At 42.0% G+C, this 16,199-nt stretch overlaps 1 long non-coding RNA gene across 1 annotated transcript in view; it reads left to right on the top strand.

The window, feature by feature from the left end:
• LOC118549546 (uncharacterized) overlaps window positions 1-764 on the top strand; it is a 67,634-nt gene extending 66,870 nt beyond the window's left edge. Inside the window, exon 3 of the long non-coding RNA XR_013440975.1 lies at window positions 609-764. This is a non-coding gene — a long non-coding RNA (uncharacterized LOC118549546). The remainder of the gene's footprint in view (window positions 1-608) is intronic.
• Window positions 765-16,199: the final 15,435 nt, after the last annotated feature.

Raw genomic sequence — 16,199 nt, 5'->3', positions numbered from 1 at the left:
GCTGTGGGCTCTGCTCCTCTCCCTTCTCCGTGCTTGTGTGGTGTCCCTCCCGTTTGTAGTTAGTCTCACCGGAAGTTTGGTTCCCAACTGTGTCTCCACCCATCCTGCCATTTTCTTGTTGTGGCCTCCTCTCATGATTAACTGTGGAGGGTCTGATGTGCCTGCTACCTCAGGACCCACCTGGTCTGCTATCTTCAGAACATTCTTGATCAAAAACATAGATATTAATGACTCAGTGTCAAAAACTGATTCCAAAGAGTTGAATTCTGAATATGAAAAAGTTTTAGGAATGCTTAACCGATTCATTTCAATTCTGTTTTCCTTTTCATATTGTACAGACATGCTATAAAATACCTTTGCTAAGTAAGTCTTTAAAAGTTCTCAAAATGAGTGTAAAATAAAAATTCAAGTGATAAAAAAGCACTTTGTCAGAGTTTGACATTTTTTTCTGCCTCCATAGAACATAATGTGTCATATATTCAGTGATGTCTTAGATTTGATCAAATGTAATCATTTTCTATAAAAATCTAAAACATGTACATTATTTTAGAAAATTATCCATAGTTCCAAATATTAACACTAGTGCACCTTTCTTTTTTTTTTTATAGAGAGAAAGAGATGGGGAGAGAGAATCTTAAGCAGGCTCCATGCCCAGTGCAGAGCCCAATGTGGGGCTCAATCTTACAGCCCTGAGATCATGACCTGAGTAGAAATCAAGAGTTGGACACTTAACTGACTGAGCCATCCAGGCACCCCTACTGCACCTTCTTATTTACAAGTAAGCATATTTTAATTCAGTAGAATTTACCTCCTTCAATAAATGTTAACTGAAAATCTGAAAAAAAAAAAGAACTATATTAGGTACAATGTGGAATATCGAAATAAATAAGATGGCCCCAGCCTGGGTGGTTCAGATGGTTGAGCATCTACCTTTGGCTCAGGTCATGATCCCAGGGTCCTGGGATCAAGCCCCACATCGGGCTCCTGGCTCAGCGGGGAGCCTGCTTCTTCCTCTCCCTCTGCCTCTCCCCCTGCTCATGCTCTCTCTCTGTATATCTCTGTCTCAAAAGAATAGATAAAATCTTTAAAAAAATAAGATGGCCCCAGTCCCCAAAGAATTTACAATCTAGTGAATAATTTATATTACTATTCTGGTGTGTTTCATTCATTTATTCCTTCAAAAATATTTACCAGGCAGTCAACCTGAGATTGTACCCTTGCCTGGCTTTCTATCCTCCCCCATCTTCCATCTCCCTCTACCTTACCTTCTGTCCTGGGAGCACCTCTTTAATAAATCATTTGCACGCGAATCCTTGCCTCAGGGTCTGCTTCTGGAGCATCCAACCTAAGACAAATACATGAATGATATTTGAAGCCAGGTGTCTAGATAAACTATAAGATATCAAGAGACTGGATACTCATAATTACTGTCTATATTTAATGTTTTAAGAGATTTGAGTGCTACTTTGTTTTTGGAACCAAGGCAATTCTGAATGTTTCCAAGTACAGTTGACCCCAAACAACATGGTTTTGAACTGCACAGACCCACTTATATGCAGATTTTTTACACAAATACAGTATAGTAGTGTAAATGTATTTTCTTTTCCTTATTTTCTTTTTTTAAAGATTTTATTTATTTATTAGAGAGAGAGAGAGCACGAGTGGGAGGGAGGCGCAAAGGGAGAGGGAGAAGCAGACTCCCCACTGAGCAGGAGCCTGATGTGGACCTTGATCCCAGCACCTGGGGCTCCTGACCTGAGCCAAAGGCAAATGCTTAACCGACTGAGCCACCCAGCTGCTCCATCTCTTCCTTATTTTCTTAATAACATTTTCTTTTCTCTATTTACTTTATTGTAAGAATACAGTATGTGATACATATAACATACAAAATATGTGTTAATTGTTTATGTTACTGGTAAGGCTTCTGGTCAACAGTAGGCTATTAGTAGTTAAGTTTTGGGGAAGTTACATGTGGATTTTTTACTACATGGGGGGTTGGTGCCAAAACCTCTGCATTGTTCCAGGGTCAACTGTATAAATCCTGCCCTTACATCGCTGAATTTATGTAACAAACATTCAAGACTCAGCTGGAATAGGATTTCCTAACTAGGTCATCCCCTTGATATATAAATATTGGCTTCTGGACACAAGGATAAAAATGAATAGAGGAGGGGCACCTAGCTGGCTCAGTTGGTAGAGCATGTGACTCTTGATCTCAGGGTTGTGAGTTTGAGCCCCATGTTGCCTGTAGAGATTACTTAAATTCTTTGAGAGAGAGAGAGAGCATGAGCAGGGAGGAGGGGCAGAGGGAGAGGGAGAAGCAGACTCCCCACTGAGCAAGAAGCCCGATGTGGGGCTCAATCCCAGGACCCCGGGATCATGACCTGAGCCAAAGGCAGATGCTTAACTGACTGAGCCACCCAGGTGCCTCTAAAAATAAAATCTTTAAAAAAAATGAATAGAGGAATATGAGTGTGTGTGGGTGTATGTGTGTGTTGATATATGGGTACAGAGCAAGGACAAAGCAGTCCTATGTGTGTTGTTGGCTATTAAGGCAAGGTGAGAAACAGTCTCAAACTAGACTAGAGAATACATTCTGGATTCTAGAATGGTTTGCCACATATTCAAGAGTAATATAGTCACATTCCAAAAAGGAAAAATGACCGTAAATGCATATCATTATTCACTCAAAACTATTTATTTTAGGTCATTTACTATATGCCAGGCACTGTGCTGGGCATTGGGGATACAATGTGAATTGGCAGACATAAGTCTGTTTTCTCACTGCACTTACATTTTGAAGTTGAGAAGGAGAGACAAACATTAAATAATTACCCGAGTATTTACGTACAATTACTTATGTTAAGAAAAAAAGTACGCAACATTATTAGAGTAAATAACTGGGGACTAAAGTAATAAGAAAGGCCTCTCTGAAGAAGTGACCCCCAAGCTGAGCCTGAAGGAGAAATAGAATTAAATGTAGAGGCTATATGTTCTGGATTAGGGGCCCAAGAAGGTGTTTCTTCAAACTCAAGCCCTAAATGATATTACAGCTGTGCTCTAGCCATAAGAACTATCCCAGCAAGACCACAGGTGCTTTGCCCTCCCAGGCCCCTTTTTTTCTGAATACAGATTTTGTCCTTGCCCTACCTGGAGGCCATCCGCTCATCTCTCAGGATTCAGTTCGTGCCATTTCCTCTTCGAATCTTTTGCTGACTCCAAGAAATGTTAAACACTCCTGCCGCCATGTGCCTTGTGCATTCCTGGCACATCATAGGTACTTGGAAAATATTCATTAGATATCTAGTGAATAAATACGATAACACCTTATTCAATAACCTTTTTACATGTTTAGCCCATCTCCAGACTCTGAGTTCCCTGGAAGCAGAGGCTATGTCTTGCTCATCCATCCGATGCTTGATTTATGGCACCTTTTTAAAGTTTGTTGAATGAATGCATGAGGTTAGGGAACTGGGTGGTGATAACAGAAAGCTAAGAGATGAGGTTTCAACATACACTGAGGTCAAATCATGGAAGGTCTTAAATGTCATTTGAAGGAGTTTGGACTCGTGTGGACATGGGGAGGCACTAAAAGTGTCTGAACGAGAAACTGACCGGTCTAGAGCCATGTTTTATGATGATAACTCCACCAGCAGACTGCACAATAGGCAGAAGCGGGGAGAGACTGGAAGTGAGCGGACCAGGTAGGAAGTTACCTAGATGAGCGGTAGTAGAAAGGGATGGAGAAGGAGACGATTGGAAGGGAGAACCAGCTGCATCAGGCCCTGAGACCTGACTTCCCATGGGAGATTCACGCTGGGGCATTTGCCACCAGAGGCTGCAATTTGCATAAAATCTCTATAATGTTTCCTAAGAATTCTCCAGAGGCACATGAGTTTCCTAGTTAGGTAATTAAGAAATAGTTACGTTCTCCAGAGAATACCTAAATGCCCTAGATACTTTCTCCAATTCTGATTTAGCAAAGGGTAAGATAGCTATGCCAAAATTCCTTTTTGGTTAATTCCCACTAGTTTCAAAATAAATAACCATTGAATAACAACCCAGCAACATCAATAACCTAAGCTTTTTCTAGAAATTTCACTATATCAGCTCCTAGATTCTGGGCTTCCTCTAATAACTAGAGTTAGTATTTCATTTTTATTGCTCCATCCCTCTGCAGCTTTAATTACCAATACGGTAGACAATGCTGTGGGTTTGTTCATTCAAAGTAAATGAAAAAAGGGGGGGGGAAGCATATAAAAAACTGAGAAAAGGGGGTGGAAGCATATAAAAAACTCAGACTGTATTACAAATTTTATACTGGAAGTCAGGAAATAGAAAACTTACGATTCTCAAGGTACAATGAATGTTAATTTATCTGCCCTGCATATGTTTTACAAGATGTTTCGATTTGAATCCTGAATCCAAACTAATCATCTGTAATGTGGGTGGGTTAGCATTAGTATGATATATCTTTTGATTTTTTTAATTTCATGAAAATTATTTATGAGTGTTCTGTGTACTTCTAAACATTTATGAGGGCCCATTATATGCCAAGAACTGTATTTTGTATCCTTATGTATCTAAAACTTTAATCTTTGCAAAACTCTGTGATATGTTGTATTATATCTATTTAAAAGTTGAAGAAACAGGCTCAGAGTGGCTCAGTGACTTGCCTGAGGTCACACAGCTCATAGGCAATGGAGCTGGTTGGGAATTCAAATCTACTTGACTCCAAACCTCCCCACCATGCTGCTTGTCTCTAAGATTGAACCACAATGCAGTTCAGCTCTAACATAGCAAAACAGTTCAAGAAAAACATTGAAAATCTTCCCTGAAATAAGCAAGTAGAATTAAAGCTGTCTTTCATGCTGTCGGTGGTCAAAGCAGAGAATAAGCCCCTGTAAGCATAACAGTTGCAATGAGCAAAAGAAATGGATTCCCAAGAAGAAATAGTGTAACGACTGCAAAGTATATACTAGCTTTAAAATCATTTTCTCTTTCTAATGTAACTACTTTTCCAGAAGGTCTTGGCCCTGTGTCAAATGTCACCAGATAATACAATTGTAACAATATGCAGGCTTCAGTGGGCTGTTCCGTTGGAAGCCTCACACTTTACAAGCTGTTTTCCCTCTGTGATGATACTTACTGTGTGGAACAATTCTCCAAAGCATTTAAAGGTAATTGATCGCTTATTAATATTTACAACAGCCCTACCAGTGGTTTGAAAGTGAGTGCTGCTATTTGTGTGTGTCTCTCTCTCCTGATGTATAGAAAAGTCAGGGAGTCCCAACTGGATGCTGAAATTAAATGCTGGTCTCTGGCTCCAAGTCCAGTGTGATTTGTGCACTTGAAGATGATCACTTACTGGTTAATGTGAGAAAATACTAAGGGTAAGATGCTTTCCTTAAGACTGCAGGCTAAAAATACTACCTATCTTTTTTTTTCTACCTCTGAAGTTATGGAGGTAGGAATTTGTGGCTTCTTGTCCCGCTATGTATGCCACTGTTCCAGACAGCGAGCCACTCACTGCGTCATCAGTATTACGTGCTTCCATTTCACGGGCAGGGAAACAGAATCTCAGATACATTAAAGAAATGGCCCGAAGCTACTCATCTAACAAAAGGCGGATCCAAGGTTCAAACCCAAGTTAAACAAGGCCCATGCTTGTCCCACCCTCTCAGTTCTACATCTCTTACTTTTTTATTTTTAAATACTGGTATCTGTCAGAAAATGTTAGAGACAGGCATGAAAAAACACAAATAGTTAAAATTCACAGATAACTGCCAATTCTTGTTTTCGTGTTTCTGCCAGATCTTTAATTAGAAAATCAAGACTGTTAGGTAGTCCAATTGGCTGGTATGAGATCCCGTGCTTCACCCTGGTGGATGCTCTGCCGGAGGGGAACAATGCTAAAAGGTGACCTTGACAACACACCAGGCAATCCATTTCTGTATAATCAGGATTTACTTTTATATATGTACTCCTGCTTGGAGAGTAAATTTCAGATACCATAATTTTACTTTTTAAATAGTAAATTCACAATACCACTAAGAAGCAACATCAATGTATTTTTTTTTTTTTTTGGTCATGGGAGTTCAGGATGAATGTTTTGAATCATTGTAATAGACTAAAACTTCTCATTTCTTTCTCAAAGCATACTAATTTCTCAAAGCATTATAATACAGATGTTATAGGGAAATGCTAAATGTCCCTTTTTAAAGGGAGAAATATACAGAGCTGGTAAGGAAAGGTTAGGGAGTAACTGCTGGCATCAAAAAGACAGAGAAAGACCCCCCAGTCCTGGCCCCCCCAGCTCTGGCCATCCCGCTAAGGTGGCCTGACGCAGTGCCCCCGGGGCCCCACACGCACTCCCACTCCCCTCTAGCTGGCCTGTCAGAGCCACCAGGCGCACACAGTCTAAACAGGGGATGCTCCTGCACAAGGCAATGCCTTCATGACCAGCAGAGGGAGCTGTTCTGCCTAATTCATAGAAACAAACACAGAAAGTCAAACAAAATGGGGAGACAAAGGAATATGTTCCAAACAAAAGAACAAGATAAAACCCCGGGGTGGCGGCGGGGGGGAGGGAGGGATACCCTAATGAAATGGAGATAAGTAATTTAACTAATACAGAGTTCAAAGTAAGAAAATGTATCAAAGGAAAAAAAAACAACTCACTGATAAAGGCAAATGTGCAGTAAAAGCAGTAGATAAGCCACCTTAAAAAGGTTAAAAGACAAAAATAGTAAAATCAAGTATAACTACAATAAGTAGTTAAGGGATACACAAAATAGAAAGATGTAAGATACGACATAAAAAACATAGAACATGGTGGGTGAGGTGGAGTAAAAATGTAGTGGTTTTAGAATGCATTCAAACTTGAGCAACTATCAGCTTAAAATAAATTGCTATATACATAAGTCAATATATATGAACCCAGTGGTAACCACAAACCAAAAACCTACAATAGCTATACAAAAAATGAAGAGAGGGAACCCAAACATAACACTAAAGAAAAAAACCACAAGGGAGGAGACCAGGAGAAGCAGAAAAGAACAGAGAAGAACTACAGAAATAACCAGAAAACAATTAACAAAATGGCAATAAGTACATATCTATCAATAATTACTTTATTTGTAAGTGGCCTAAATGTTCCAATCAAAAGACATAGGGTGGATAAATGGATAGACAAGATTCATTTATATGGTACCTACAAGAAACTCACTTCAGATCTGCATACACGAACAGACTAAAGTGAAAAGATGGAAAAAGATACTCCATGCAGACAGAAGCAGAGAGAAGCTGGAATAACAACACCTATATCAGACAAAATGACTAAAACAATGACTGTACCAAAGACAAAGAATAGCATTACATAATGATAAAGGGATCAATCCAACAAGAGGACATAACATTAGTAAATACACACCCAACATAGGAGCACCTAAATATATAAGGCAAACATTAACATAGAGGGAGAAATTGACAGTAATACAATAATAGTAGGGGACTTTAAGACCCCACCTACATCAAAGGATAGATCATCCAGAGAGAAAACCAATAAGGAAACATTGGCCTTAAACAACCAACTAGACCAGATGGACTTAATAGATATATACAGAACAATACATCAAAAAACTGCAGAAAACACATTTTTTCTGAAGTGCACATGGAACATTCTACAGGATAGATCACATGTTAGGCCATGAAGCAAGTTTCAATAAATTTGGGAAGACTGAAATTATATCAAGCATCTTTTCTGGCCACATGGTATAAAACTAGAAATCAATTATAAGAAGAAAGCTGAATACGCGCACACACACACGCACACACACACACACACACACGTAACCTAAATAGCACGTTACTGAAGAAATCAAAGAGAAAATCAAAAAATACCTTGAGAAAAATGAAAATGGACAACTTTCTAAAATCTGTATACAGCAAAAGCAATTCTAAGAGGGAAGTCCATAGCAATACAGAACTGGCTCAAGGAACAATAAAATCCCAAACCCTAAATTTGTTATCCCAAATAAACAACCTAACCTTATACCTAAAGAAACTAGAAAAAATAAGAACAAATGAAGCCCAAAGTTAATAGAAGGAAGAAAATAATAAAGATCGGAACAGAAATAAATGAAATAGAGACTAAAAAAACACAATAGAAAAAATTATTGAAACTAAGAGCTTGTTCTTTGTAAAGGTAAACAAAATTGATAAACCTCTAGCCAGACTCATCAAGAAAAAAAGAGAGAGGGATCAAATAAATCAGAAATGAAAGACAGATTACAACTGACAACAAAGAAATACAAAGGATCGTAAGAGACTACCAGGAACAACTGTACACCAAAAAATTGGAAAACCTTGAAGAAATGGGTAAGTTTTTGGAAACACAACCTTTCAAAACTGAATCATGAAGAAATAGAAAATCTGAATAGACCAATTATAAGTAATTTAAATATCCCAAAAAGCAAAGTTCAGGGCCAGATGGCTTTACAGGTGAATTCTACCAAACATTTAAAGAAGAGTTAATACCTAGTCTTCTCAAACACTTCCAAACACATTTTATGAGGCCAGCATTATCCTGATACCAAAACTGGACAAAGACATCACAAGAAAAGGAAGCAATTCATAGTTGATTGGGAGCCATCTTTGAAGACCACCTACCATGTAGCTCACCCACCTCACCCCAAACCGTTTTCTCCCCATTTTGGAAATTTAGAAATGTTTTTTTATAATTTATAGTTAATTTTTTTTAAATTGTGTTTTTATTAAGTTCATTTATTTAAGTCATCTCTACATCCAGTGTGGGGCTCGAACTCATGACTCCAAGATCAAGAGTCGCGTTGCTCCTCTGACCAAGCTAGCCAGGTGCCCCTAATTTATAGTTAATTTTGATGAAGAATGGAGAATTTGGGTCTGACTGACAGCCTCCTACGTTAAGCCAATGAAGTTCAGTATGAAAGCAGTCAGTCCCTTCCTTCTTGGAAAACCATGTAACCCTAAAATCAGACGGCCTGAATTTGGCTCGACTTCACCATACACTATATCTTAGAGCTTGAGCTGGTTTGCATCCCAGTGCTTCCAAGAGAATCTTGTATCCCAGCATTGGACTGTAACTGCAATAAGACACACTGGGCAGGAACCACCTTCGGCTCACTCAGAAATTCCAGGCAGTTGACAGGAGTTTCAAAAGGTCCAGGTAATGTTCTTTGTAATGTGAATATACTGAATAAATGGCAGGTTACAGGCAAGCATGGTTATAGACAGAGGCTAATGAAACTTGCACTTATTTGGATTCATGTCATCCCCAAAGCATTTTGTCTTCAGCTTCATGGGGAAATGATGCAAAACAGAACCTTACATGGCCTTAACTTTTTCAGTTTATTTTATTATACTGGTAGGAATTCAACTAATGACAGATTCATTTGGGAGAACAAATAAAACCAAAGCTTTGCTGACAAAGGCAATAAAATCTGCTCAGTAATTCCAGGAAGCATGGCTGGCTAGAAATGGGTGGAATGTGAAGAGACTGATTTCAAGATGGGTGGGGGGAGATGGAAGACCCTCCTTACGGTTCACGGGGAAGAAGGCAAACCAGGCTCCACTGATCTTCCAACAAACACCTAGAAACCAAACAACAGAAGCACCAAAAAGACCCAAAGCCTTTCGAGGTTTGACTGTGGGGTTGGGGTATTAAGATAAGTTTTGGGGTAGGAGTGAGCTCCTTCAGTGGAATAAGAAGTATGTCATCCTTTTGAGATCTTGTCCCTGCATTCATGGTAGAGATAGAGCTTGGGAGGGAGGGAGGGAACTGTCATCAGGCAGGGTGTTTTGTGTCAAGCACCAGAAACCCGTTATGGCCAACTTGAACAAAAAGGAATTAATTTGGAAGGATATTGGGGTACAGAAGGACAATGGAGAAAGGCAGTTACAAAATGGACAGGCCCAGGCATCTCCAAAGACCTCAGTAGCAGGAATTAGTAAATGGTCTTATCAGGACATCCCCACTGGAAAGGATGAACCATTCCAACTATTCTCAGTCTTTTTGTCCCTAAGTTTAAAGAGGAAGACAGCAATTAGCCTGGCAGGGGTGGTTTGCCCAGCCATTGGCTAGAGACAGGATGATCACCATGATTGAAAAGCCCATTCAATACATCCAATAGCAGAGGGGTAGTTCCTCCAAATGAGGAGTGCTTTTGCCCAAGGAAAGCTAAAGGATGGTAGACTGCCCAAAGCAACACGGATCTGTTACAAAAGTCAGTATCAGCATGCAAGAACAATACCCCCAGTGGTGAAATGAATGGTCCTGCCTCATCGAGGCAGAATGATCAAGCACGGGGACGGGGGATGGGCAGTCGTGCGCTGCTTTTCTGCCAGAGGTGGCTTGTTTTGCCTCAAGAGGCCGGGAGTTGAAAAAGAAGGATAATTACAGTCTGAGGCAACCTCTCAGAAAAACAGATCTATCATTATCTTGTGTCCCATTTGATCCTCCAAACTCCTATTCCCAGGTGAAATCCCAAACACAGAAACATTCTTTTCCAAAGACCTACGCACTTACGGAAAGGAAAAGGCTACTAGAAAATCAAATGTTAGTTCGGACTACTTAATTGTTTGCTTTTCTGTTAATCTTAGTGAGGGACAAAGGTTTGAGTAAAGAGGTGGAGAAAGAGGTCGGTGGTTGGGGGCCCTAGAGAAGTCGGGGCTGACCCAGGTGAAGTATAAGCGTTTAGGGCAAATGAAGGTCCAGATCCCTGGAGAAAGGGGGATCCTCAGTGGAGGAGAGCAATTAGGTCTGGCATTGGACCCCGGAAAGGGAGAAGAATGCTTCTTTCTCTTCCTCTCCACAGGGTATGTGACTCCCACTCCCAGATTCAGAACTCAGGCTCCTGTTGTCATGTGGCCACATTAAGGGTTAAACCACCTTCTGTGGGAAAGACTTTGCAACCAAGTCACCACTTATAACCTTGTGACTGGGGAAGAAATGTATCTCAGGTTTCTAAGCACTGACTTAGAAACTGTTGGAGCTCAGCTTTTTCATAGATTGGGCACCGTCTATAACATGTCATTGATACTCTGTGATTTTGTTGGTGGGATTTACTCCGAGCCATCCGGCCTGGGGAGTTCCATCACCAAGCAAACATTTCTCTCTCACGCATGTAATTTGGTTAAGCCCTTAATGATGCACAATGGCTTTTATCATGTCTGCCTCGTGGCTTTATTTAGTCTGACTGATTAACTGGCTCAAATCCTGTGCCTCTGCGGAGTAGAGATAAACAAGGGTTTAACAAACTCAAGGGTACTGCACAGTCTCCTGGGGGGCAATGAGAGACTTGGGGAGCTTCTCAGAGTGCTATTCAGGGGCAAGAGCACCTCAGTGACCTGAGGCTAAGGGGGAAAGAGAGGGGTCTGATTACCCAGGTTGGAGGGGGACCTCGGGCTCTCTGCAGAGGATTATATCAGAGCCTAGTTAAGTGAAACACCTTTCCCCTTGCCCTTGGTCTGTCCTCCCACTCCTTGGCCTGCCCAGGAGAACCTAAAACCACAAGAGGGAGGAAGAACAAAAGCGAGAGCACAGACCAGTCCTTATCTCATCCATCTTTCTCTCCAGGAGGGGCCACTGGGCCTCGGCCAGCCCTGCACCTCAAGAGGGCAAGAGCTGAGGATGGAGCTTTATAGTGGACTGACCTCTGTGTGTGTGTGTGTGTGTGTGTGTGTGTGGTTTAAGAGTGCTGGAAATTGCAGTTTTGTGAAAAAATGACTACAAGACTGATGTACTATTTTAACTGCTGGAACTTCAGTTTTCATTTCAAAAGACTATATTTAGCATAAACCATTGTAGTTTTGCATTTCTACTACAAGTTGATAAGGCACATTATTTTGAGATCGTTGGCAGGAAGCCTTTAATTAATATTTGTTTTCTTTTCCAAAAATAGTGTTCCAAGGACATTTACATCAAGTCAAATTTCCAAGGGAAAGCTGGCCAATTTTCTAGAAATTTTCAAAGGGTGAATGTGCCCCCAACAGAGATTGTGCTATTCAGTGTTCATTAATGTGGGCTAAGTCTGATGGGGAAGAGCAGTGGTGTGTCTGGACACAGCCCCCCTCCCCACTCCCACCCCCGGACCGTAGACATGAAGGCAAAGCATAGGTAGGACAAGGGGAATTTATTGGCATTTAACCAAATTCTGATTGATTGAAGTCACAGCTTGACACCAAACTTCACTTCCACTCCCTTTCCAGCCCCTAGCTATTTTTAGGGCAAAGAACTCAAGACTTTACATCAGAGGTTAAATTTAGTGATGGATGTGAAATAGGGAGTTAATGGAAACTCTCTTCCCACTCGAACACATCATCAGGTTTGGGTCAAATGCTCTTGCCTCAAATGCAAAAAGCCATAAAGAAATGACAATGAAGAGAGAAAAAAAGGCCAGTTTGAAGGCTGGATCTGATCCTTGGCTGAATTCCATTTGGCTTGTGGGATAAATTCCCAGATCTGATTTGAGTTAGGGCTGCAGTTGTGAAAATGCAATAAGGTATTACAAACATTCAGTGACGATGTTCTCAAGAACCTTGAGTCAAGGCTCAAGGTTCTCTGTTGAAAGATGAAGACAGGATGGTTTATGGTCCCCTAAGAGTAGACAAGACATTTTAAAAAGAGAGAAAATAATCAGTATGACCCATGTTTCCCAGACTGTGCCCCGTAGGAGTACAAACAAGGGGGTATGGGGACAGTAACATGTTTCTGACTTACCACTCCCTCAAGGCTAGACTCCAAGATGCCAGGAGATCCTGCTTCACCAACCTGGGTAAAATTATTATATAAGCCAGCCTCCAAACTCACCTATCACTTGAATGGCTTTCTTCTCTATGTAGGGGCCCCTCTCTCTTAATAAAACAAAGAACTCAGAGATTGTCTTAGTTCAAGGAGCTAGACTTGCTTTATTTTGGCTAGAGTCAAAATTCAGGTTCACCCCCACGAGGCTAGAGGATGACTATTGCTGGATACAGCTCATTTCATGCTGAAATCATTCTGGGCTCCCAGTGAGATCATCTCTGTGACTCAGGTCTCTGTTACACACACACACACACACACACACACACTCACACACAACCATCTCCCACCCACCCCTCCCCCACAAACTCTGCTGTGCCCAAAGTAGCCCTTTGCCAATAGAATTGGGGCCATGCTGTGGGCCCAGGTGACCAGTACAAACCTCTCTTCTCCAGCCTCCTCCCCCTCCCTTTCCACCAAGATGATTTCCCCTGGGGTCCCTCTAGTCTGCAATCTTTCTGTCACCTGACCTCCATGAGACCACCTTGGCCTGTCTGAGATGTTTCATAAGGTTGGATGACTCCCAAAGGGAAGGGATTAGGGTCTGTCTGTCCCTTCAGGAGGCTCTATGGACTTTATGTAAGTCTGAGCACCTCCTCACCTACCCAAATGTATTCCACCCTTCCTCGGGGGCCAAGTGATACCTGTTTGCACTGATCTCCATAACCGTACGAGGCTGCACTAATGATTCTTCCTTGAAGACCCGCTCCACAATGACTTGTTGTCCCCACTATTTGGACCCTGTTCTGTGCTTCTCCTGGTAAAACAATTACAGATCCTTCAGAAGGGTAACCGACCTTCCTCAGAGAAGGAATGTTCAGATGTTCAGAGCCGGCTGAACATCAGATGGGCTTTGGGACTGTTTCCTGAGGCTGGGGGCTCCAGAAATGTTATTTCTACAGGTAAATATCGGTGGGCTCTATGTGACTGCCCAGATCCCAGTGCCATGTAGGTGACTCAAAATGTGGGTTGTCCTCCTGCAGTCACATGGGCAGTGCCTTAATCCTCTGAGTTTGAGGAAGTGAAGCTGGGGATGACCTGGAGGTGACCCCACTGTCTGTGACTAAAGGCAGAAGCAGGGCATTTTGGTTTGGCCAATAGGATGGACGGATTCCTCAGCCTGAGCCTACCACCTCTCCTTCTTCACCCCTTGAGTCAAGGCTCAACACCCCACCCAGGTCTCTGATTCACATTTACACCAGGAAGCCTCTTGTTCCCATAAGGGAAGTCTCCTCCCACCTGACCCCGAATCTCTGCAGCAGGATCCCAGCAGGGGCTGTGTGACCCTCTCTGACTCCCTTCCAAGTGGCAGAGTGCAAAGGTGTCTGGCATGGGCATGGCCCATCCCTCCCCTGTTCTGTTCCTAACACTGGTGGGCTCTGGGTCTTCTCTATTCCCTCCCTCTGGGGTCTTACCAGTCTGAGAGGGGTTCCCCTGCCAGGGTGGAACCCTGGAGAACTGCATCATCGGGCTACCTGGCTCAGCTCCGTCTCATGGGAGCCTTAGCTTCCATATAACCAGGTGCGATTTGCCGGGAGCTGGCCAAATGTCCAGCCTCACCAGCCAAACACATGCACCTTCCAGGAATTTGTGGTGATGTCACTGGATTTAAACTTCCCAGATGGGCCCCAATGATAGGCCTCATTCTGTGACTCTTTCTTCTAAGTCTGGGCTAGTCATCCTTCATCTGAGCTGTCACAGCCACACATAAAACACCAATCCCCTCACCTCTAGATTAGAAGCTCTTCATGGGTCAGTTGGTGCCTTCCTGTCCCTTACTTCCTCATATCTAAAATGGGCAAAAAAGGATATGTAAAGTGCTTAGACCTCTGCCTGACACAAGTGAGCTCTCAGTATATAATAGCCATCGTCGTTGTTATAATAATAATTTAAGATAATATCAATACCATTACTATGTCCCTGGCATGTAGTAGAAAGCCTAGCATAGATGGGCCCTCAACAGTTATTCATTGAGTAGACAAAGTTGCAGAAAACCATGAGGACTCAGGGCTTGCTGGACGGAGGGATGACTTTTAGGAAGCCATGGGAAATCGGTAGATGGAATGTGCTCTTGGACTCACCTCCCTGCCAGACCATCTTACTCTCTTCGTAACAACCCAGTGTCTCCTCTTCACTGCAGCCTCTGGGAGGGGAGGAATGGGGTTCCTGCTTTGGTTTTCCCTCCGGTGACATTTCCTGTATTTATAATACATTTCCTGTATTTTCATGAAGTTTCATGAAATGTCCTTCATTGGCTAGTTCATCCTCTCTCAGTGCCATGTTTCTGCACCAGGTACCACCAGGTACCACCAGGTAATGAGTGGTGCCTAATACGGAGTGGGTCAACACAGTAATTAGACTCCCTTCAGGAGCAGAACACCAACAATGAAGGAATAGACCGTTCAATATACTCTACAACCTTTTATTGGCATATAACATGATTTTTTTTTTTTTAAGATTTATTTATTTAGGGACGCCTGGGTGGCTCAGTCGGTTAAGCATCTGCCTTCGGCTTAGGTCATGATCCTGGGGTCCTGGGATCGAGTGCCACACCGGGATCCTTGCTCGGCGGGAAGCCTGCTTCTCCCACTTCCTGTCACTCCCCTTGCTTGTGTTCTCTCTCTGACAAATAAATAAAATCTTAAAAAAAAAAAGATTTATTTATTCATTTTTAGAGGGAGAGAGCGAGAGAGCACATAACATGCATGTGTGGGGAGGGGCAGAGGGAGAGGAAGAGAATCCCAAGCAGATTCCTGCTGAGCACAGAGCCAGACACAGAGCTTGATCTCATGACCCTAAGATCACAACCTCAGCCAAAATCAAGAGTCAGATGCTTAACTGACTGAACTGCCTCTAAAATGGTTTATTAAGACAACAAATACATCTTTCACTTCCATTTGTGTATAAAAATAAGCAGAGACAATACACGCGTTAAAACGGAGGAATCCAGTACTTTTGTGCATGAGAACTACTTTCTTTCCCTCCTTTAAGATCCCCAGCATATCACAAAGGCAGTGTTTGAAAACTTTATTTACTGTATATAAACCTCTGAATTGAAGCAACACAAGCAAAACATTACCAGGTGCACACTGGATACATTGTCTCTAATTTAGCTATTATAGGCTTATTTCCCCTTGAATAGGTCTAGGAAACAGCTTCCTCATAGTCCCCTTTTAGGGGACAATTAAAAAAAAAAAAGGCCAAAGCAATTCTTGCCCATGTTTTAATAAATTTTTTTTTTTTAAGATTTTATTTATTTGCGAGAGAGAGAATGAGAGACAGCATGAGAGGGAGGAGGGTCAGAGGGAGAAGCAGACTCCCCGCTGAGCAGGGAGCCCGATGCGGGACTCGATCCCGGGAC

Source organism: Halichoerus grypus, chromosome 9 (assembly GCF_964656455.1).
Source record: "Halichoerus grypus chromosome 9, mHalGry1.hap1.1, whole genome shotgun sequence".
NCBI lineage: Eukaryota > Metazoa > Chordata > Mammalia > Carnivora > Phocidae > Halichoerus > Halichoerus grypus.
Note: the sequence above shows the minus strand (reverse complement) of the source record. Positions and strands in the feature narration are given on the sequence as shown.